This window comes from Canis aureus, chromosome 23, assembly GCF_053574225.1.
Source record: "Canis aureus isolate CA01 chromosome 23, VMU_Caureus_v.1.0, whole genome shotgun sequence".
Classification (NCBI taxonomy): domain Eukaryota; kingdom Metazoa; phylum Chordata; class Mammalia; order Carnivora; family Canidae; genus Canis; species Canis aureus.
Window position 1 is genome coordinate 32,907,479 of NC_135633.1, and position 24,362 is coordinate 32,931,840.

General features: G+C 38.9%; 1 protein-coding gene and 1 pseudogene across 1 annotated transcript in view; both read right to left on the reverse strand.

Annotated features, from left to right (window-relative positions):
- TENM4 (teneurin transmembrane protein 4) overlaps positions 1-24,362 on the reverse strand; it is a 2,712,352-nt gene that overhangs the window by 1,542,672 nt on the left and 1,145,318 nt on the right. The gene's annotated exons all lie outside the window — the stretch shown is intronic.
- LOC144295615 (U6 spliceosomal RNA) lies at positions 19,724-19,839 on the reverse strand (annotated as a pseudogene).

Sequence of the window (24,362 nt, forward strand, 5' to 3'; positions counted from 1 at the left end):
TTTATGATCCCTTTGAAAGGGAAGACAATAAGCCAAAGCTGTCCAGATGGGAGGCAGGGAAGAGAGAATGAGAGGGAAAGTATTCTACTGATTCATAATTGAGAACTAGTGACAATGCCTTTCATTTTTATAGCACTTACAGTTTACAAAGAATTGTATATGGATACAATCTCCTCCTTCTAATCCTGGTCAGGGTCAATGTAATTATTATAACTTAACTATGAAGAGCCTGAGGATCTAATAATGGTGTGTTAGTAGAAACTAGGTAGCAAAAGATTCCATCGCAATACCAACATCTATAAGTCTTTATCCTTGGAATTCTCTTACTATACCTCATTGCCAATCCAAGTACAAGATGGCAGAGGTGAAATAAATGCTTTATTAGAACAGCTGGCACCAGAATTTCCCTTAATATTATATTATCTTGGGGAAATATATCTTGATTAAAAAAAGAAAAAACTTGGAGAAGATGCGAATCTGTGGGGAGGCATGAACCAAGGTGCAGTTTAGGGAGAGATGATAAGAAAGACACTTGTTTACACCCATTCCTTTTGGTTTTTATCACTTGCTTATTTTAGCAGTTATAAGTGGAAAAAGAAAAGTCAACATTTATATGATCACAAGTAGACTGACAGCTGTGAAGATACAAACCTGAACATTACTGATTTTGATGATTGCACAAATTTAGCTTTCCTCATCAATGAAAGCTGCTTTTATATTTTATATTTAACAAAGTGAAAAACTCAGCATACTCAGAGATCTATGGAAAAGCAGAATGCATCCAGATGGTCCAGGTAAGAAAAAGACAAGAAGGAGAGATGAGTTTGTCCAGGCTTGAACTGAATGTCTCTGAAATAGATTTGTCAATGTTCTCACTGACAGTAAGGGGCCATCAGCTTTCCCTAACTTAATTTCACTCCCTGCTGTTTATACTAGAATGGAGTTACAGTGTAATTGTTTTTTTTTTTTTTTTTCATTATCATTTGGGCCATAAGGAGTCATTGGTCCCAGAACACCCAGTCATAAGTAGTGTTTTAGACACAGTCCTGGATTTGGTGTCAAGAGATGTGGGTTTAAACCTTGCCTCTGCCCCTAGGGTAAACTTAGATGATTCACTTCACCTATACAAGTTTCTCCATTGTATCTCTAATCATTCTTGAGTTTTAGCTAGATTTCAGATGTTTGTATGTCAGCGAAAGATTGAAATTCTGAGTCTGTTGGGAGTTTACTTCATTAAGCAGATTAGCAGAAAAGTTTCTTAACCTAGCCCCTATCTACCCTTTTGGGAAAGAGAAAGGATAGGAGAAGGATTATTTAGAAATGTGTATCCCAGATCAGTGGTCCAGCATCAGGATCTGCCAGGGCCTGTTAGACATGCAAATCCTCAGGACTCACCTCAGACCTATTCAATTATGACTTCTGGGGGTGGTGGTGGAGCTCCACACCTGAAGTTTATTAAGATTTCCATGCAATTCTGATATTCAGTACAGCATGAGAACCACAGTCCTAGAACTAGGGTGAAATAAGAAATTAGTCCATCCTGTCTCTGAGTTTGATTTCGTCAGCCATTCCCTTGGCCTCATACCTAATCTACCTATTAGATACCTAATAGGTATCTCTCCTAATACAGAGAGAGTTGTGGGCAGACACTGGAAGAGCACTTATTCCAGTGTTTCTCTAATGCTCCCTCCTCATGAGCCTAAAGAGAGCTATCCCCACCTTTAGGGTTTTATAAATACACAGTATTTCTCTCAAGATGCTAGAACCTGAAGGCCCAAAATCCATCCCAATGGATCATCCAGAAATCTTCTAGGGAAGCTTTCCTATCTTCTCTAGAAGCTTTGCGATTTAAGCTTGGGTGAATCTTAGGGCCATACTCCTCACCTGAAAAGGTGGTTTGGCAATACCTATCTATTTTCTCTTTTAGAGCACACAAAAGTTAACAGAACTACCTTCTGCCCATTTGTTCGGGTTAACCATGCAGTTAGTTATCACAGATACTTCCAAATACACTTGGGCTATTTATTAGTTTCTATGCCATATGTAGTAGCTCATTTATGGCAAATGTAGTCTCACCTGAGTGCATTTCTTTTCTGGATGGAAATTGCTAATGAGAGTATAAAGGCCCAAAACCTAGCTAAAGAAAATTGAAAGTAAGGCCCAAATTCTACACTCATAAATAAGAAGCAAGCTCTTAGAAAACAAAATCATATATTTATACCAATATGACTGAGGATCGATGCTAGATTTCATATCTCAAAAAGGAAATGTGTGAAAAGAAAGCTGATGTTAGGAATGATCAATTTATACTGCTTATTGTTTTTGTATACTTTGTTATACTATAAGATTGTTTCCGAAAAATATTTCACAATAAGAATGTGCATTGCCAAATGGAACTGATTTTGCCTGAGTCCTTCACTGTGGCCAGCTGGTCACTGAGAGGAGGAATGGCAGGGCTTGGCCTCAGACTCCCAGCACCCAGGTCTGTGAGGCAGGTGCTGTAGCCATCCGCCGTTTTACAGAAAAGGGCATCAGGCCACAGACACGACAACTGCAAGTGAGTAGATGGAGTGTGTAGTAGCTTCAGGCCTCTGAAGAAAGTGGGATTTACGATTCGTTTTCTATTCTACAGTAAGTGGTAAAATCTGGGATGAATTTAGGGAACCCATCCTCTAAGCATACTTCCAGTTCCTGCCTTGTTCACACAATACAGATGACTGAGCTTTTTCCTTGATCTCCAACTTTGTTCTAGTGCCTTTCTTTGGGATCAGAGTCATTCATTTAGGCTTTGCCTAGCTCCCTGGAGCTCACAGTTCTCAGTCCAAAACTTCAAATTAGCAGCTGGAGATCAGATGCTATACTTAAAGCAATGTGTTTAAAAAAAAAAAAAAATGGGGCAGCCCGGGGGGCTCAGCAGTTTAGCGCTGCCTTCAGCCCAGAGCCTGATCCTCCAGACCCGGGATCAAGTCCCACGTCGGGCTCCCTGCATGGAGCCTGCTTCTCCCTCTGCCTGTGTCTCTGCCTCTCTCTCTCTCTCTCTCTCTCTTTCTCTCTCTCTCATGAATAAATAAATAAAATCTTAAAAAAAAAAAAAGACCAATACTCAGATCAGATTCTCTTAGATGTCAAAGCTTGTCCAGACCAAACAGAAGTCTCCAAATCCCTCAGAATGTGACTGGTGTCATTTAGCCTCTGCCCACTGTCATGGCATGACCCTTTCCCCTTGACTGAGCACATTGCAGGTTTCCCTCAGAAGCCTAGCCAAGAATCAGCTCAAATAACATAATTTTTAGTGACCATTGCTGTTGCTCAAAGAAAGATTGCATTTTCTTCCCCTGACATTTTCTCTTTAAAAACACAGGAATACAACAGATCTGAAAAGTTTTCAGTGCTTGTGGGAAGCCTTCTACAATATATTCTAATAAAAGGTACATAGATAAAAGGAAGAAAAACTAACCAAAACTTCAGATTCAAAAGAATTGTCACTTGCAACATGGCCCTTATGTTTTAATGAAAGAAAAGATCAAACATGTCCTAACTCCTTCAGGAAAAACCAAACAAAACAAAACCAGCTTCTGCCAAGAGTATAATTAATGGCTGTTACAACTGGCCTCTAATGACTGAATTGTAGGGCATTCATAAGCATTTTCAATCATTGGCTTATTTCTAGCACGACTTTCAAAACTCAATCCAGTATTTCATGAAATGCTGCAGAATATCCTGGATACTAAGTGGTTTTGGTTTCTGTTCCTAGTCTGCCCCAAATTCTGTGTTGCTTCCTCATTTTGAGACTTCAACTAAGGACGAAGTGGGCCAGATGATAAGAGCTTTGTATGCCATGTTATAAAGTCTCACGTTTATTCTGTGTTAATTGTTAAAGAGATTTACTGAGAAATTTTAAGCAGTGAAGCATTTTTGAGGACATATGCTGCCAGCTGGATGGGACTGTACTGTAGGGAGGAGGCATGGAGGCAGGGAGGCACTTAGAAAGATGGCAGATACTCCTGATGGGAGACGAGGAGATTTAAACTACAGTGATGGTGGTGCGGTTGATGCTGGGCAATGTGTCAAAATGAATGATCAGTGAGTATTTGTGGAAAGAAGAGAAGAAGGAAGGCAGGAGATGAAATAGCCGAAATATCTTGACATTCTCCCAGGTAGTGAAATCACAATAACCACATGTATTCTTTAAAAATCATGTTCTAGGGATGCCTGGGTGGCTCAGCAGTTCAGTGTCTGCCTTTGGCTCAGGGCGTGACACCAAGCTCGGGGATCGAGTCTCCCATCGGACTCCCTGCGAGGAGCCTGCTTCTCCCTCTGCCTAAGTCTCTGTCTCTGTCTCTCTCTCTCTGTCTTTCATGAATAAATAAATAAAATCCTTAGAAAATTTAAAAAAATAAAAATTATGTTCTGTAGCAGCGGTTCTCAACCAAGCAGCATATTAAAATTATTTGAGTAACCTAAAAAACAAAACAAAACCAAACCACAAACCCCTGATGCCATGACTATATTCCAAACCAATTAAATTAGAACCTCTAGGGGTGGACCCCAGGCTTCAATATTTTTTAAATGCTCCCCAGTGATTCTAATGTGAAGCCAAGGCTGAAAATCAGTGTTCTGTAGACTGTCTGCCTCTAGAATCAATCTCTAATAATCAGTTGCCATGGAAATTTATCTGCCAGCTGGGCAGGGGATATCCAACCTCCAGGTTACTTTCAAAACTAAAAATAACTGATACTTTTCAATCATTGGAATAATAAAATTATTTTATGATCCACAGTGGCATGAGAAGTATTGTAAAAGGACCCACCATTCTCCCTTTCTGTATACGCATTCAGGTGTGCTCATTGGCCTCTCAGGTGGGCTCTCGTTCTAGCTACACACTAAACAGCACCGGAAAAGCCACTGGACATTTGCTTCTCCTTTGCTGTATAAGATCATTTCTATGGGCACATCCAGCTGTTACTTATTTACGAATCAGTCATGGTCTAGTGGAGGAAATGAGCACAAAAGGCATATAAGGCTTTAGTTTGTGTATTGTTCTTGCCATTTATTAGCTGTTGAGTCACTAGGCACATCACTTAACCTGGTGGATATTCGGTTTCCTTATTTGTATAATAGGGATATTAGTACTTTAATCAAAATATTTTCTCAAATTTAAGATGAGATGTGTCACTTTATAAATTTAAACTGTCATCTAATATCTATTACAACAATAGTGCATGTTTCATTTTTCTGTTGATATCAACAAACATGATACAGAATTCTAAGATCTAAAGTAATTTATGCATTATCTTCCCTTTACTCTACCAGGTTTCTAAATGCCAACATCCAAGGGCTCCCTTGTCCCTCAAAGTGCAGTCTCAAACAATAATTAGGTTGGATGCCGTGTCACATTTTTCTAGGGATTTAAGTCAATGTTCAACCTGAGTCTTGCTAGGGTGTAAGTGCCCTGTGAAAAGTCAAGTCACAAAAAGATCCTCCTTGGCAACGAAGCATACCATCTAGGCACTGGGGTTTGTTGACTGAAATGGCTGGAATTCTCATGTTCTTTCAGGAAGTGTAACCATATCAGGACATCACTGCCATTCGCTAACCACCTCCTCCTACACGTGATCCCTGCAATTGACAAGTGCACCTTAGTGTTGATACAGATGCTCTGTTACTTAAAAAGCAAACTTGAGAAGAGATAAAAAGAGCAAAACAATTCATTTTCCATCTAATTAAAGTCATTATAAACAGCCTCCCGGTGCTTAACCTTTTTTCCTCCAAAATCCCAATCTTTCAGCTGAATGCTCAGATCTGGAGCTTCATTGAGGTTTTTCTTAATTGCCTTTCCATCACTAATGGGATTCACTTCATTATTACCTCTGCCAAAAGCTGCCTCCAACTTCCAGGCCCCATGCTGAGTCATTTACATGCCTATTTATAACGCACATTTTCACTAAATGTTGAAGTCACACCAAACTTTAGGAAGCTAAATTGGATTGTGGCCTCTTTAACTGGAAAGCAGTGACTTAAATTATATTTCCTTACATTTCTATACACACTATCTCTCCAAACTCTTCCCTCTTTCCTTCCCCGATTCTTTCTCCCCTCCTTCTCAACTCTCCTTACCTGTTGTTTTATGTGTTCATCCTTACAATAACGTCAGAGCAATCCTACTATTTCAACCATGTCTGTGACCACCTGACCACTATTTTCATTGAGCAACTACTTTACCACCTGATTTTATTTAGCCCCAACAAAAGCCCATCAACAACAACAACAACAAAAACAACAACAGAAAAAGAAAACCTGTAAATTAGCTTTAATGATCCCGATTTAAAGGCAGGGAAATTGAAAGTTGAGAGTGAAAAAATGATGAAGAACACCCAGTTTACCTATGATCAAAGTAGAATTTGAACCCGACCCTTAACCTCTGGAAAGAACTGAGACCATATAAGTGAGACCTTCTTATCATAGAAGGGAAACTACCCAGAAAGGGGCAGTGCTTGTCTAGCATCTCTCGATGACTCAGTAAAGGAAATATAGCAAAAATCCAGACCTACAAACTCCCACTGCTTGTTTTTTTAGCCCTCTTTCACCAAATTTCCTGGGACAGAGCATTAAGTAAGATTTAGTGCAATCTAGTAAAAGAGAATGAGTTAGCAGGGAGAACAGGTCAAGGACAGGGACAGATTCCCACCTAGTATGAGGAAGTGGGCAGCCAGTGCTAAGTGGAGTTGTGGTAGTTTTAGCTGGTTTGATGGCTTGTTGGCACAAATCTTTGGAGATGTAGTCTAATGAATTCTGTTTTCTCTGTGAACTAAGAGGAAGAACTCTTCTGTTGCATGTGAACGAGCTTTTGAGGTAAGGGCTTTGAGGAGAACATGAAGACATTTTTTGGAAAACTGGAGGTACCTGACATCACTTAAGGTAGCTTCTAATCCCAGGTCTACCAAAGCTTGCCTGGTCAAGCATGTGTGTACACACTATCCAGAGAAATGGCTCTCTGGGCTCTCTGCCTTCATAGAGTTTAAAAGCTAGAGAAATGAGGCTAACATGGAAACAATGAACAAGATACAGTTACAAAATAAAAAATGCAATTGTGAGGGTTGCGAGGTACTTGGGTGGCTCTGTCCATTAAGCATCTGCTTTCAGCTTAGGTCATGATCCCAGAATCCTGAGATTGAACCCCGTATTCAGCTCTCTGCTTGGTGGGGAGTCTGCTTCTCCCTCTTCCTCTATTAAATAAATAAAGAAATAAAATAAAAAAAAAAATCCAATAGGGGAAAGGCCAAGTACATTATGATCCACTCCTAGAACAAATATTTTGAAGACTTTAGAAATGGTGATTATGCAAAGATTTATTGAATGCCTATTATGTGTAAGACTCTGCTTATTACTGTTCAAATAATACCAATGAAGATATGGTACTGATTCGTAAGTTACTTTATTCAAGTATTAAATATCTTGAGGTGAACACTAGAAGCAATGAGAGCAAAAAAAAAGAGAAAACTAACCCATTCTTACCTCCTTGATAAAATAACATCTAAGCTGAAAACCTGGAGAATAAATCAGAATGAAGCAGGAGTGAGAGTCATTCTCCCTTTGACTTCCCTGCTGCCGTCCGTTCTCTGTCCTCCTCTGGTCTGCTATTCTGTGCCCCCGCGGATGGTGATATCTGCAGAATGTAGTCCTAGTCCTTACTTGCCCACTGGCTTTTGGTTGAGGCTTGCCAATGGGATATGCTATCAGGAAATAAGACAACTGGTGGGGGGAGAAATGGGGTGTTTCCACTCTGTTCTGTCCCTATTGTAAAATCACATCTCAATCAGTTGTGTCTCTCCATGACAATAGCACCTGAGTGGGTGGCCCCTCCTCTGAGATTCTAGGACAGGAATCTCAGCTGGTCCCAGACTATCTTGCCCTAGGATAGTAAGAATCCCATCTTGCTAGTTGCTGAGTGTCTTTCTCTTTTCCTCTCCATCCTTCTCTTGGTCCTTTAAACTCACCTTCAGGAAGTGGTTCCTACATTAGAGCCTCTTCCTTTGAGCAATTAGAGGTGAATTCTGTTTCCTGCCGGCAAGCTTCATCAGCTGAAGGAAGAGTGAGAGCTGGATTGGTTAAGGGTTAATGTTCAAGAACCATGTGTTGTTCAGTATGGATGAGACAGATGACATTGGGGTAGAGAAAGTGAGACTAAAGAAGGAAGCCAGACCCAAAGGGGGTCTTATGTCTTACTCTGGAGTTTCTACACAACAAAGTAGAAAATGCACATAACAGATTAAGTAACAAAAAAAGAATTTAAAGTATGTACATTATAACTATGTTGTACCTAGGAAAAAGAATATAATTAAATGTATCAAAATGAAAAATGTATCAAAATGTGGCTGTCTTATGGTTTTGTAATATAGGTGATTTTTTTCTCTTCTCTATTAGGCAAACTTTCTGAAATGGGTTATGTTAATTGAATGAATTTTAAAATACACTTTTTAAGATTGAATATCCTGAATAGTTCAACATTTGGAATTCCCTGGGAACACTAGAGGGACTGCATGTTCCTGATTTTTTTCAGCTTTCCCCACAACAGGTTGTTTCCCCACATTTGCAGTTTTTGCAAATGGACAGCCCTGCAACTGTCCACACTGGACTCCTAATGGGTTATGGGTAGAGAAAGTTTCACAGGGAGCACAGGAGGAGAGACTTTTTCCATATGAAGGCTGCCTGTGACTTTGCAAACAAAGATTCCCTGATAACAGGATGCTTTACTAACAATCTCAAAGTGACTGTGTGTCAGAGAATAGCCCACTTCTTGGGAAGCTACTTCCTATGCTGACACAATTTTTGAGCAAGTTCTTAGAAAAAGAGACAGTAGTCCATAACACAGGAATGTAGATGGTCTGACAGGTGATCTACTCTGATATTGGAGAGGAGAGACTAGTGGGTGGGGAAAGCAGTGCTCATCCCAGCGCAGTGCAAGAAGGTAAAGTCTCAACCAAAGGACATTGCTAGTCACCACCGCGTGTGCAACAGTAGTAACAACAATGACCATAAAAACAAGAGTACCATATATTGAGTGTCTATGACCTTTGTTTCCTGGTTCAAAAAATTACATTGCTTTTAGTTTTGAAGCAAACAAGCTCAAGTCTTATGCTCAATATGCATACTGGATTCTGCTGTTTTTTTGTGCCTGAAAACTTTGAGAATGACTTACAACATCTAAGAATCAAGGGACTGTAGTGTGCCAAAACTGTGCTAGGCCCCTAATAAGTGGTTCTTCTTCCTATTATAGTACACAGTGCTATTCTTATTTTATAGGTAGAAAAACTGAGGCCAGGTAAAAATAAAGTGTTCACCGAAGGTGACCTGGCTAAAAGGAGCAGTGCTGAGATCCCAGGCTTGGTTCATTTAACTCTAATATCTGTGCTTTAACCACTTTTAGCCATTGACTACGGAGGGATAGAGAGCTTTGGGCAAGATATGACTTATAATCACACTTTCAACTGTCCTTGTTCTGTTTTACCAATCATTCTTTTATTAACTACTTTGTAGAGTTGGTCACAAAAAAGAGGTGAGTTTGTGGTCTGATCTATGCTGACTTGAATTTCTCGTACTGATATCTGTCATTGTGGATTAACACCTTTGTATTCTGATCTTATACATCAATCTTCATGTGTTTGGTTAAAGTGAATCTGTCCCTGAGAGGAGCCACCTTCATGATGAACCCAGGTAGGTACTTCTTAGAACCTCCCCCTTCTGCCCCCTTTTGGCATCTTTTTTGAGCTCTGCATTTCAAATGGCATCATACCTTGGACCTACCTGACTAAGGGGAGAGGACATCCATGGATGAATCAAGCTATTTCTAAAGCAGGTTCTAAAATGGGAGCACAGATAGAATATTCTAACTTTTAGGGAAAAGAATCTGATAAAAAAAAAGTCTGGAGAGCAGCTCTCAGTTGTGGACATCTGTTAAAGGCAGAGACCAAGAATTCAAATAGCTCCTAAACTTTAGGACCTTAGATCCTAGCCCCATGCAATAGTGGCCTGGATTTATGGTACAGCAGAAAGGGCAAAGCCTATGATTACTATGACAGGTGGCTGGGAGCTAACCCTACCATCTGTCTTCCTGTGGATTCTTCTGTCCTTCTGTCTAGGCTCTGCCTGTGGCCAAATCTAGCTGGGGGACAGAAGTGGTCGCTAATAGCCAACAAGCCATATGCAAAAAGGACAATGTACACTGATGATGTACCACAGGGAATCCCTCAACAATATTACTATGGCAAGGAAATATCCCAGGAAGGAGTTTACTATGGCAATCCTACATTTCAGAAATGAGTTGTTTTTCATAGGGACGAACACTGTTCCAAGAATTAAGAGCACCAACGTGACTCAGCAAAGCTCATGAGTCAGGCTTATTGGGGTTCAACTCTAGACTACATCAGTAACTCTGTGTGATCCTGGGCATGCTTCTCTACCTATCTGTCTTAATTTCATCATCTGTAAAAGTAGATTAAATGAAACTTAACTGCTAGGCTTAATTTGATTGCTAGATAGGTACAAAAGCATAAGCACCTGTGTCAGACATATGCAAGTTAACAAATGTTACTTCCTTTCGAAATTCTTTTCCTCAACCCATATTCATTTCTCACATGAGAAAATCAACACACAAAGAGGAGAATGTTTTGTTTTGTTTTTTAAAGTTATACAGCTGTGTTTTGGTAAAGTGTGGTGTGCTAGAAAACATGGAATCAGGAAGACATGGGTTTGAATCTCAATGATTGATTGATTGATTGATTGATTGATTGATGAGAGAGAGAGAAAGAGACCACGAGCAGGGGTGGGGCAGAGAGAGAAGTTGACTCCTTGCTGAGCAGGGACTCTGATGTGGGGCTCAATCCCAGGACCCCAGGATCATGACCTGAGTTGAAGGCAGACACTTAACAGTCTGAGCCACTCAGGTGCCTCCCGATGTTATATTTTAATGTGATGTTGGGGAAGCTGCTTAAGTTCTCCAGGCCTCGACTTCATCATGGATATTAGGGAGGTAATAATGCTGCTCTTCTTGAATCTTTGGTATGTAGTTATATTATGTTGCAGTAAGAAAGAAAAATGCCAACCTAAGGAGTCTAAAAGAAGACTCCCACATGAATCTCTAGCTATGCCCTCGGCGCATGGGAAATAATGAGATGCACCCAGTAAGTGTGCATGTCCAAGTTTTGGTGGTGGAGGAATCTCTCCTTAGAACTTGACCCACAAGCGTGCAGATCACCTTGCTTTCCAGATTTACAATGCCCACACACCCCTACCCCTAACAAAAAGCAAAACAAACACAAAACCAAAAACCTCTCAAGCAGAAACTATGAAGTGGACTCAGGTTGATAATGTCCCCATGTGACTACTAGAAGTAAACTTCACTGGAAGAACTTTAATAGTTACCCACGGAGATTTTCAGATATTAAAGATCCATGTCCAATTCAAAGATGTTAAAGTAGGAAAGGATATGAGTCCTGGAACTGATGAAGTGGTAGTTATGGCAGTTCCTCTCCCATCGTAATTCTAAGGAATAATAAATACACGCCTGAGCATGGGTGCACATGTGTACAACCTCCCTCACTGTGTGGCTTTGGGTGGATCACCTAAAAGGCTGATGAGACTGGGGTTCCTAAGGTCCCCTTTACTTTCACATGTATGATTCCTTGAAGGATAATACACGTGTCTTTATTTATTCACAGTGACTTAATTCTGTCAGCTTTCAAACCCAAATTAAGGCGTCCTTGATTATACTTAAAATGTCCCACAACAGTGTAATGGCTTGTTTTTTTTGAAGAGTTAGGAGAAGTCAAAGATTCTACCAAATTCCTCTATATCACCTGCAGTTTCTGTTCTAATCACCTGGTATTGCTCATTATCTTTTTTAGCATCGAAATGTATCACTATGCCAACACTTTCCTGCTCTGAGATTTAGTCTTGGACAAAGAAGGCAAAGGAATCCCAGAAGAAGCCATTTTTCCATGCTTGGATTCTAATAATGAGGATGGTAATTAGCTTACAACCTTTTGTTTTTATGCCACAGTAAGAGATTTCATGAGGGATTAATTAATTAAAGACCACAAAAGGGCCATATCTACTTTTCTGATCCATAACTAATTAGGGAAGGACAAAAGGGCTTTTTTGGGGGGGTGGGGGGTGGGGGAGGTGGGCAGAGTGTCGAGGAAAAATGAGGAACCAGCAAGTCTGCAGAAGAATGAGTAAGTGTGCCCATCCTCTCAACACACCAGTGCTTCCTTATGATGCTATCTGCTTTCCAATTCCCTTGCCCAGGTGGGATAGCAGGACGAAGAGCAGTGTGTGAAAGGGAGATTAGAGTTTTGGAAGGAGGTCATATTTAGAAGGGCTAATCTCAGTATCTTTCAACCAAGCACACATGACAAAATAATGGAAGAGTTCTTCTGAGAGCAAGAGCCCTGGGCAGGGGAGAGACTAAGGAAGAACTATAATGGTGCAGAAACATGTATCCATGCATTTTTTCATCCAGCAACCATTTACTGTGTACAATCCCATTGCTACGTACTGTGCCAGGCACAGGGAAGGATTAAAGTTTCCATGTCTCCTGTTAGTATCTTATCCACCAGGCTACTATGACACACACTAGAAAAGGAAGAAAGGCCTTCTTCTTTCCCAAATGAATGAGTATATCCTTCCTTGCTCCCTTCCTTTATTTGTCAGTTTGATCGATATTTGAACACATGATTATGTGCAAGGCACTGTGGTCAGTATGGCTTTCAAGGGTAATTATATTCTCATAACCTATACATTTTCATTCCCATGATGTGCTACAAGATCTTTTTTTTTTTTTTTTTTTTTTTTTGCTACAAGATCTTATAGTAGGTGCTGAACAAATCTTTGTCACTAATGCTAGTAACAAAGATGATGGTTTATTCATTAGATTTTTAAAAAAATATGCTGCTCATTAAAAAATGTTTGACATAAATTCCAATTAACTATTAATTACTTATTTTAATATAAAGGCACTAATTTCAGCAGAAGATTAGTCTAAGAAAATGTCAAGTGATTTGTTAGTGCATAATATTTTTTTTTTCCTAAGTAAATTGATTAGTAATCTTTTTTCAGGATAAAAGAAAAATGGCTGAATGTTTTTAATAATTCCTGATACAAGATTGACAAGGAAATTAGACACTAATTTAGATGCTTAACAAAAAATATGTTTTTTCACAAAGTGCAATTTTGCTTCATATTCCATCTGAGAGCTCCTTTAGTTAGGACCTGGGAGATTGGGTTTATGGAAGGAACACAAGAGATAATACTCAAAAGCATAGGTTCAAGGCTATGATCTCAACTTCTGCATTAAACAATGGCCACTTCTTCATTCAAACACAAGGGTTATGTCCCTGCCTGGTCCACTGTTTCGGGTTATTAGAAAAACTAAGAGGAGAGAATGTGCATGAAATATGAGACCTATGCTATGGTGAGGATTTTTATTATGGGGTTTCTATAATAATACAAACTAGAAAAGGGAGAAAACTTTTTGCTGTTACCCGTTTCCTGTTCTGATTTAGGGCCTCAATTAAAAAAAATCCACACCTGGCCAGGATGTGAGACCACTGTTTGAAATCCCTGTATTACCCGTCTTGAAGATGGTTCTGTCTTTGAGATTCCTGCTACTGAATTTTAAATACTCTTGATTGGTTATCCTATGTGATGCAGAGAGAAGAGCCTGACCCACCTGCCACTGAACCCCAGCTCTAATACTTCTCAGCTATGGGGCCATGGAAAGGTGGCCTACCTTTTCTGAGCAGAGAAACCTCCTCAGGGGAAAACAAATGCCTGAAATGGTGCCTGGATCATATGAGGTACACACAAAATTCTATTTCCAAATCATCCATGAGATTGAGGAAGAAAAAAAATACAAGATGCTCTCTCTCAGCTTCTTCAGGAAGGAACAGCCTTGTTAGGGGCAGTGACCATTCAAAAGGATGGAAGAGAGTAAGCAGTGGTGGCAGAGCTATGACTGTGTTACCTGGGCTTGGCTTCTTATTTTCTCTGAAACAGGTGAACACGGATAATTAAAGTCACTGCATGCTCACTGAATTGGGAGCATGATGCTAGAGACATTTCCGGTAGCTTCCTCAATGTCAATTTTTATTTTCTTCTTTGTTAATAAACCCCTAATTAAGCTCGGGGTGGACATACCCCCAGCTGAAACAACCAAATTTCCTAGGCTTCTCTGCAGTTTGTGACACAATTCTTAATGACGAGGTATAAATGAAGGCCAATCCTTGGAGCTTTGGAGAACATTTTTCAAATGCAGACTGACTCCGCCGGCATTCACCCTCTGCTCTTTGATATTCTCTTTCTTCTTGTCTGGAACACAGAGGCAATGATGGAGGCTGGGCAGACACATCACAACTCCAAGGAATCCTGGAGCCAACATCCTGGCTCCAGAATACCTCTTGTTGCAGGGAAAAATTAAAACTGCCACTTGGCTAAACCACTGTAATTGAACATCTGTTATGTAAAACTAAATGCACACCACGAGTGTTACGAGGACTCTGTAAAATAATAAAGTTCTTCTATAGCGTCTGAAATATACTGTCAGAACCAGTAAATGTTACTCCCCCTTCCATTTTCTTGCCAGGATAGAGAACACACACAGGGGCTCAGGACAGAAGCTCGGCTCAGGAGTACGAATTCTCTGCAACTATCTTGATTATAAGTAGAGTAGTAACCAATTAGGGAGGAATAACCAGGTGCTGGGAAACAGATGCCTTTATGGGAAAGGGGCAGTGGTACATACTGTGGTCTCCATTATATAAACGAGGAAACTGAGACTTGGCAAAGGTAAACAACTTCCCCAGGTTGATGTGGCCTAAAAATCCTCATCACTGGAGATATAACCCTAGGGCTGTCTGATTCTCGTGTTAACATGTCCTTTCATTATACCCTTTAGCAGGGGTACCAGGTAATGTCCCAGAAGAAACATATTTTATTTTTTAATATTTATTTATTTATTTATTTGAGAGAGAGAGAGAGAGAAAATATGAGTGGGGGGAGGGGCAGAGAGAGAATCCTAAGCAGACTCTCGCTGAACAAGGAGCCCAGTGGGGGCCTCGATCTCAAGACCCATGAGATCATGATCTGAGCCAAAACCAAGAGTTGGATGCTTAACTGACTGACTACCCAGGCACCCCTGGAAGAAGCATTTTATAATTTTACTTCCATTGTATTATTTTAGGTTTCTTCAGGACTTTGATTTTCTAAGAAATATAGGGGGGAAAGAGAGGAAACCTTTGTATTCTTCACATTGTGTCCTTCTGAGGGTTTGTAGGCACAAAAGGAAAAATGCTCACAGTTTTCAAAGGCTGAAGGCACAAACGGGTTAGATGCAGTTTCTGCCAGGCCATGGGTCCTCATAGCTGTGCAAGCAGCCAAGGACCTGAAGATAATGATGCTTGAGTGATCCCCTGTGAAGTGTACTGCAGCATGAGCTCCCAGATCGATCACGGAGACCTTTGGGCTCCAAATCAGAGCTCTTTTTTCACCAGCCATTTGATTGAACTTGGGTGAGTTGCTTCACCACTCCGTGCCTCATTTGACTCAGGTGTAAAATGGATATGATGACCTACTTCATAGAGCTGCTGTGAAGAGTAAACAAATTAATCTGATAAAAATCCTCAGTCCAATGCCCAGCATACAGTAGGTACTCAGTAAACCTTGGCATTTATTAGTATTATTTTTAGCCTTTACTTTTTTTGTTGACCATCAATAGAAATGGGTTTACTATCAGAAAAATATAACCCTGTAATAAATACGCAAGAGAAAATAAAAATCATGTGTCCACATGTTTATGGAAAAAGAAAGCTGTTGAAAACTAAGCATCTCAGCTGTTTCTGAGTTTTCTCATTAACATTTGTTTGCTCTTTTTGATTCCTTTTGTTTTCTGCTAGCAGAGAAGTGGTAGCAGGTGCCAAAGTTTAAGGGAAAATATGGGAGAAATATTTCAATGGGATTATAAATATCTATTCATTAACTCTTTTTCTCCCTGTAAATTCTGCGGGGGTGTGAATGAGAAGAATGTAACTCAGGAAACCAATCATCTAATGTAGATGGGTTCTGCGTCCGGATTCTAGAAGGTGAGGCTGAGGCTGGCCAGCAGAGGCAGGTAAAGAGCTTCCCAAGGGGGCCTACCATGTTCCAGTTTTTAACAAACTGGTCTAGGCTTCAAGTGACCATTGGTTTCAGTTTGCTTGAGACTTTGCTGTCTTTAGCACCGAAGGTAACACATCCCAGGAAACCCCTCAACCCTAAAAAACCAAAATGTTTGGTCATGTTAGCTAGCGATAATTAGATCTGGCAGCAGGTAAAACAACAAACCTAACTGTGCAAATCTGCAAGCCAGTCAGCTTACATCCCCCGGCCTCCACCTTGTACCTTTTTGTTCACTGCTAAAGGAACTAGATACAACCTCTCAGAGGTCAAACCTACTATCTGGTCAGTCAGGGGCAAATGACAAAAGGGCAGGGGCTGTTTCTCTTCTGCTGACCCTTACTTCCTGGCCATTATGTGTCTGTTTATATGCAGAAAGTATTTATGGGTATATGTTTCTGCCTTCAAACTGAATGGTTGACCTGTACTAATAGCAATGGCAGCAGCAAGATGGCACAACCCTGAACAAAGGCTTCACTGATGTGGTTACCCAGTGTGACAAGTACATAGAATGTAGAGTACATTCATAGTGACTGTCTACATGGATCCAGTAAATGAGGTAACAGATAAAAAAATGTGTTTGCTCTAGAAAATACAATCTGACATTTTGGAGAGATCCTAGAAAATGAGGAAGATTTTTTGTGGCCACTTTTTTGAGCACTTAGGATGTGCCATGCATTTATATGTGTTCTCGTTAAATCTTTCAGCAATTTGTAAGATAGTACAGACACGAAAAACACTGGGTGTCAAGGACAAGTTTGTGGAAGGAGAATATGATTTTCTGTTTAAGCTATTCTAAAAACTAGGCAAATCACCTGGAATATGCCTTTTAGGCACAGTATACCTCTTTATGTGTATCTGTAAAATAAGTCCATCTTATTTCTCAGGTAAGTTTTAGGACTAGAAAAGGGAATAAACCTGAAATTACTTTGTAAAATGCTACCCAGATATAATCATGTCTCCACTATACACACACACACACACACAGGAATACATACAGACATAACTGGTACCCTTGGGAAATTTATTTTATCTTTCTGACAAGAGCTAACCGAGAAATGATTTGAGAATGGTGACCATGACTTTAGCCTTTGTCTGAATCCTGTCACTCCCTCTTTAAGCCACACCAAAGAAACATGGGATGTCCATACAAAGTATTTCCTTCTAGATGCAGCTCCCCTCCATGTCCTTTCTAATTAGAAATTCCATTCTCCATCCTGGTTCTAAGCTGCAGTTTCACACCTATTCATCCTGATTTCTGACCATTTGCTTATCTATTGGAAATATGGACACAACTAAAACACTGCTGCTTAGAATACTGACTAAAATTCAAGTATCCATAAATGTTAACTAGGATGTGTTATCTAACGAAGATAAATGGTTACAGTTCTAATTTGTATCTTGATATTGTGTAGAGTTCTATTAGTAATCTTTTCAATTTTGCAAGTTTTATAATGATTCTCTTTTTTACAATGGGTAAACAGCTTATTTTAACACTTGATAATGTCGCATTTCTGTCTTATATGATGAGGTTTTGTATATCAGAGCAAGTCAAGGGATGGTAATTTCTAGGCAATTTGGTATTTGAAGAATGACTTCAATACTTGATTTTAAAAGTTTTTTCATTTAGGGATCCCTGAGTGGCTCAGCGGTTTAGCGCCTGCCTTTGGCCCAGGGCATGGTCCTGGAGTCCCAGGATGGAGTCCCGCATCAGGCTCCTTGCATGGAGCCTGCTTCTCCCTCTGCCTGTGTCTCTGCCTCTCTCTCTCTCTCTCTCTCTGTGTCTCTCACGAATAAATAAATAAAATATTTTTTAAAAAAGTAAAAAAAGTTATTCATTTAAAACAAGCTGAAATGCTATTTGATATGGAACTACACCAGCAAGTATTATATGCATGTCTGTTCTAAAGAAAAAGAATATACAAATTTCTAACTTACACCAAATACAAAAATATTAGTTTTTAAAATCTACTCACTTTCAAAAAGGCCATCTGAAGTTCCCAGCATCCCTTTAGCAACAGAAGTAGTATTTTTGCCAAAGGCAAAACAAATCCAAATATCAAAGGTTTGTTGATGTTGAAAACTAAGATCCCAAGAGGTCTGAGGAACTTTGAGTTAGACACATATATTCTCTTATTTTTTAAAGGCTTGAGGTATACATCAAAAAACTACAAGGCTATCTTATTCCAGTAGCTTCCTAATGTCTTTAGTGCACTTATTAAAAGAAATAAGTGAGAGTCAAACTATTTTTAAGGCAACCATTGGAAGACAACCGCTGTTTCTTCACAGGTGTTTACCAAATCAGGGAGGGCTTAGAAGAGCACAGGAATACACATACATTAAACACAGATTTTCCCCAGGTATAGATCAGTCTGTTCCCTCGGATTTGGTCTCACTGAGTTTCACTTTCTCCACCCCAGGCACTAACTACCAAGTCCTCATCATTTAGGATCTTATAGTAGGGAATCAGACTCTTGTTGTTGAAAGGGACCTTAAAACTGATCAGGTTCAATTTCCTATTCTGAGCTTCAATTCCTTCTACAGCCTATGGATCACATGGTTAGCTAACTATAACTAAGGGCCCTCCATGACTAGGAATTCATCACCTTGAAGGCAGCCTAGTTCTTCAGATGGTTATCACTCAAACCCTTCTCTATCATGCTGAATTGTCATTTGTTCTGTTCTAGATTCCTTTTTTCATCATTTTCCTTTTTTCCGTCCTTTCCTTCCCTTTCCCCTTCCTCCCTCCCTCCTTCTCTCCCTCCCTTCCTTCCCAAAAATAATAACTAATTACCTACCATGTGTCAAGTACTATGTGCTAAAATCTTGGAAGCCATAGCTAGGGTTAGGAGTTAGGTTAGAGTTTCTACTATCAAGTATCTAACCCTCTCTGGAGGGAATACAATAACAGGAATACAATATTGTGATGTGTATGTCTTGGCACAGAGAATAAATTAGACACATGGAGAAATGGAAACAGGGTCCTTAATTCTTATATGAAGCTATGACTCCAAAACAAGAACTTGATTAATAAATGGGGCTTAACCTAACAATGAGGTATGAAAATACAGTGGAAATTTCTTGTTTGGGGATTGCCAGAATTCATTTCTTCTTCTAATATGAAACATTTTCCTTTAGAAAAAGGTCTTTCCAATTTTGTGATCAGTCTTAGGGGTCCAGGGCTCCTGCCTCCATCAATGGATGGTAGAGAATATAAGCAAGACAAACCACAGTCTTTTCCTAGGGATTTTGAATATTAAATAAAGAGTAACAAACTGAAGAAGAAATCATTTGGAGTAGATATTTTTAACCAAAAAAAAATTAAAATATAATTCACATATAACATTGGATAAGTTTAATGTATACAATGTTGATTGGATATATTTATATATTGCAATATAATTACCACTGTAGTGTTACCTAATACTTCTATCCTATCACATAATTAGCGTCTCTTTTTTGTAGTGAGAACATTTAAGATCCAGTCTCTTAGCAACTTTGAATATGTAATATAGAAAATATGAAACAGTTCACAAATCTGCATGCCATCCTTGCCCAGGGGCCATGTTAATCTTCTCTGCATTGTTCTCATTTTAGTAATATGTGAGTGAGTCGATTTTTTATGTGACAGCTGAATAAGATGGCCAAGGCTTTCCTGCTGCTCAGACTGGCAGCACTGCTCTGAGTCCTCTATGTCTGTGCTGTGAGCTACCTTTCCAGTAAATTTTAATTTTCTTAATTTAACAAGAGGCAGGATAAGCTGTTAATCAAATAACTAAATGAAACAAGAAGGTTGTGCTGTGCAGAAGGTATGGTATATGCAAATACCTGAAAGCATGAAAGAACCTGAGAGCCTAACTCAAGATGAGGTTTAAGGAAAGAGGCAAGGATGTAGGTAGGGATGGAATTCACTAGAAACAAAGATTTTATGCAATCTCCTCAAGAGCTTTTGAGCCAAGACATAATAGAATGTTATTCCTGAATCTCATCCCTACCTTGTTTTTCACAGAAGAGGACACGAATGCCCAAAGATCATAAACTATTCTTTCAAATATGTATGTGGTTACTGTTTCTGGAGTTGAGCCCAAAATTTGAGTAATAGAAGATTAGAACCATCCTGCCATGATAGTTTATCTCCCCTTTTGATGAAAATAAAAGAAAATAATTTTGGTCTCTCAAAATAGACATTATATGCATGTATGTGTGTCCATACACAATTAATGCTCAGTAATATAGTTCAATGTCTGAAAAATGTAGTGATACAGTTCATTGCATCTCAATAGATCTAGAAAAAAATGATAATATTAAACATTTCTATCTGGTTAAATATAAAATATTTCTAGAAGTACTGAGTAGGGAACATCCTTTACTTACTAATGGTGGCCTACTGACAAAAAACAAAAAATCACAGTTAAATATTCAAGTATAGGCCATTCTCTGTAAGGTTAGAGACATGATACATTTCCATCTATCACTAATGTAGTGATACTGAACAATGCACAATGCATTAATTAAAGAAAGAAAGATAATAGGCAGCCCTGGTGGCTCAGCAGTTTAGCATCGCCTTCAGCCCAGGGCCTGATCCTGGAGACCCGGGATTGAGTCTCACGTCAGGCTCCCTGCATGGAGCCTGCTTCTCCCTCTGCCTGTGTCTCTGCCTCTCTCTCTCTCTCTTTCTGTGTCTCTCATGAATAAATAAATAAAATCTTAAAAAAAAATAAAGAGAAATAAAAAAAATTAAGACTGGAAAGGAAGTATCAAAATTGTAATCATATGACAGCATAATGTATGCAGGTTATCAAAAAGAATCAGTAGGCAACTCTTGGAGCTAATTAGAGAAGAGAAACATAATTTCTGGCTCTGTATTCAAGATATGCAATCAAGAGTATTCCTCTATACTAATAGCCTACCATGAAATGCAAAAGAAAATAAAACCTCTTATAGCATTAACAAAAATAAAGTATTTCGGAATTAAACTAATAAAGAATAGAAAATCACTTCAAGAAGAATATTTTAAAATGTAGTTCTAATAAATGAATTGAAACAAGATCTAAATATATAAATACTCTTACTATATGGATAAATACAACTACTTAAGCTCATGAAGAGTTCACCCCCTAAGGTACTCTATTAATTAGATGCAATTTTATTCAAAATTTGAGTGGAGTTTTGAGAGGACAAAAATGCAAAAAATGTCTTCAAAGTATAGCAAGAGCTAGGAATATATAGAAAAATAAGAACATAGTTGGAGATTTACCTTAATATGTTATTTCTTAACATATTAAGAAATGTTGGGACTTATTCTCCTATCTGAAACTGAAAGTTGAGATACAAAATACGAAACAAGAGTCTTAAGCAGCACAGGATCAAGATCTCTGGATGTTGAAAAACAAAGTGAGCTCTATGGTTGCCTCCCCATTCTGCCTGGAGAGAACTTCTAGACCAGAGCACTAAGAAAAAGAACTCAGGTGGAGCTTTGGCTGAGGAGCCAAAGCTGGAATTCTAGGGTGCCAAAGTAGCTAGAGTTTTTAGCACATACTCTTGGAGAGAAAAAGGATGCTCAAAAGAGCACCAGAGACAAAAGGGTGCTCAAGAGAGGACCAGAGACTTGAAGAGGGTCTCCCAGAGTCTTCGGCTGAGTTTTGATTTAAAAAAAAAACATGCCTGGACAGAAATGACACATGGCTGAGAAAGATGTCAACATCCTGAGGCTTAATAGTGGTGGATTAGCCATGGATGAACCACCATCCTGGTGCTCACACAAAGGCAGGAACAGACTTCACATATCAGTGAGTCAATAACTGATTGTTTCAAATAATACATTAGGAAAAAAATGAAGTTGGAACCATTCTTAAACTAAGCATGACAATAAATAAAAATGGATTCAAAGTAATATAAGGTTCATGAAAACACTTGATTGTCTTTATGGTGTTGGGGCCTGTAAGGGGTTCTTAAGCAAAATTCGTAAACAAATAACCAAAAACACAAAAAGCCCACATAGGTTTCAAGAAAAGACTTCTGGACTTGATTTTTTTTTTTTTTTTAATTTATTTACGATAGTCACACAGAGAGAGAGAGAGAGGCAGAGACACAGGCGGAGGGAGAAGCAGGCTCCATGCACCGGGAGCCCGATGTGGGATTCGATCCCGGGTCTCCAGGATCACGCCCTGGGCCAAAGGCAGGCGCCAAACCGCTGCGCCACCCAGAGATCCCTGGACTTGATTAAAAGTAAAGTTTCTTATTGAGTAAATAACAGCATAAACTAGTAAGAGACTGGCAAAAATATTTCAATGAACTAAATGTAGTAGAAATAATACTCAAAAAACAAAGCAACTCCTATGTGAATCAAAACAAATAATGGCTAGTAAATATAAGTTGAGATTTTTCGGTAAGAAAAATCATAACATAATTTTTTAAGCAAAACATAAATACATATTTTTATAATACAAATATAGTAACACTTTATTTTTTAAGTGTAAAAGTATTTAAGTAATAAATATATATTTTTAATATCATAAAGTTACAAAAATATATTTATAGTGAAAAGTCTTCGACTCCATCTATTCCCATAGACACCCAGTTCCCCTGCCTCTACCTCCTTAGAAGGGAGTAGTAAATTTCTTATACCTTCTTCCAGAAGCATTGCATGTGTTACAGAAGCAAATACAAATATTGTTTCCTCTAATTTTAGTTTAACAATACCTCTTGGAGATCATTCCATATTAGTACTAATAAGGCTTTCTCTTCTTGTGCTTAAAACCTGGTTTTAGATGCTACTTATTTAGATGGCCACACAACACCGAAATCTTTCTTGGAACTGTTTTTTTTTTTTTTTCTCAATAAAAAAAAACTAATTGAATTATAGTATATTATGAAACAAAATGCTATACATTTGTTAAAAAGAGAATTAAGAGTCCTTTATAGAAGCTCTCCCTTGTTTGGAAAGCAGCTTCATGTATTATGGATGCGTGTCGGCCTCTATCTTTGACATCATTCAGTGCTTTATTGTCACATATGATGTGGCACCCAAATATAAACTCTGTAAGGGCAGGGATATTTTTCTATTTTATTCCTAAAAGATGTCCCAACAGCTTGAATGTAGCCTGGTCAATGATAGGTTCTTAATAAATATTTTTAAATAAATATCTTGATAATGACAGGCATTCAGAATGTACAAATGTATCTGGAGGATGAGTTGCTTTAACTAGAATGACTGGGTCAAAGATACAGAATACTGAAATTTTGAAAGATATTGCTAAAGGGCTTCCATATAGGTCTTACTAGCTTAATTACTTCCAACAAAATATAGGACTGTTCTTCCTGCACAGATTTGTGAACACAGTGTTTTAAAATTGTAGTAATTTTGTGAATCTGATAAAAAGTGTGTGTATGTAAGTAACTATGAGCTACTCTTTATAGCCCTTACTTAGATGGGTAGGGATTAGAAAATTGTATAATATGAATGTGAGGGAAAGCTCTTACAATCCACTAAAAAAAAAAAAGTGTAATCAATAAGAAAAATTCAGAAACATTTTAGAGATCAAAATTGTATAACTTTTTAGCATCAAATATGTGGGATGCTTGGGTGGCCCAGAGGTTGAGCACCTGTCTTTGGCTCAGGGCATGATCCTGGGATCGAGTCCCACTTTGGGCTCCCTGCACGGAGCCTGCTTCTCTCTCTGCCTATGTCTCTGCCTCTCTCTCTGTGTCTCTCATGAATAAATAAAATCTTTTAAAAATAAACAAATAAAATAAAACCAAATAAATATTATCTTAGGATAATACTTGCCATGCCAGCAATTGTTTTTGGAATAGTATTTGATTCAATCCTGGTCAATAAGGCCTGAGAGAAAATCTGCTGAGAAGTATCTAAAAATAATTTCCTTTCTTTAAAAAGGGACTGGGACACCTACGTGGCTCAGTGGTTGGGTGTCTGCCTTTGGCTCCGGGGGATGGGGGGTGGAGGAGGTGATCCCTTGGTCCTGGAGTGCCACATGGGGCTCCCCGCAGGAAGGTTGCTTCTCCTTCTGCCTATGTCTCTGCCTCTCTCTGTCTCTCTCATGAATAAATAAATAATTTTTTTAAAAGAAGGGACTTATAGAAAATATATTAAACTTCTGCCTGTGGCTGGCCTGTCTTGAAATGATTCTTGG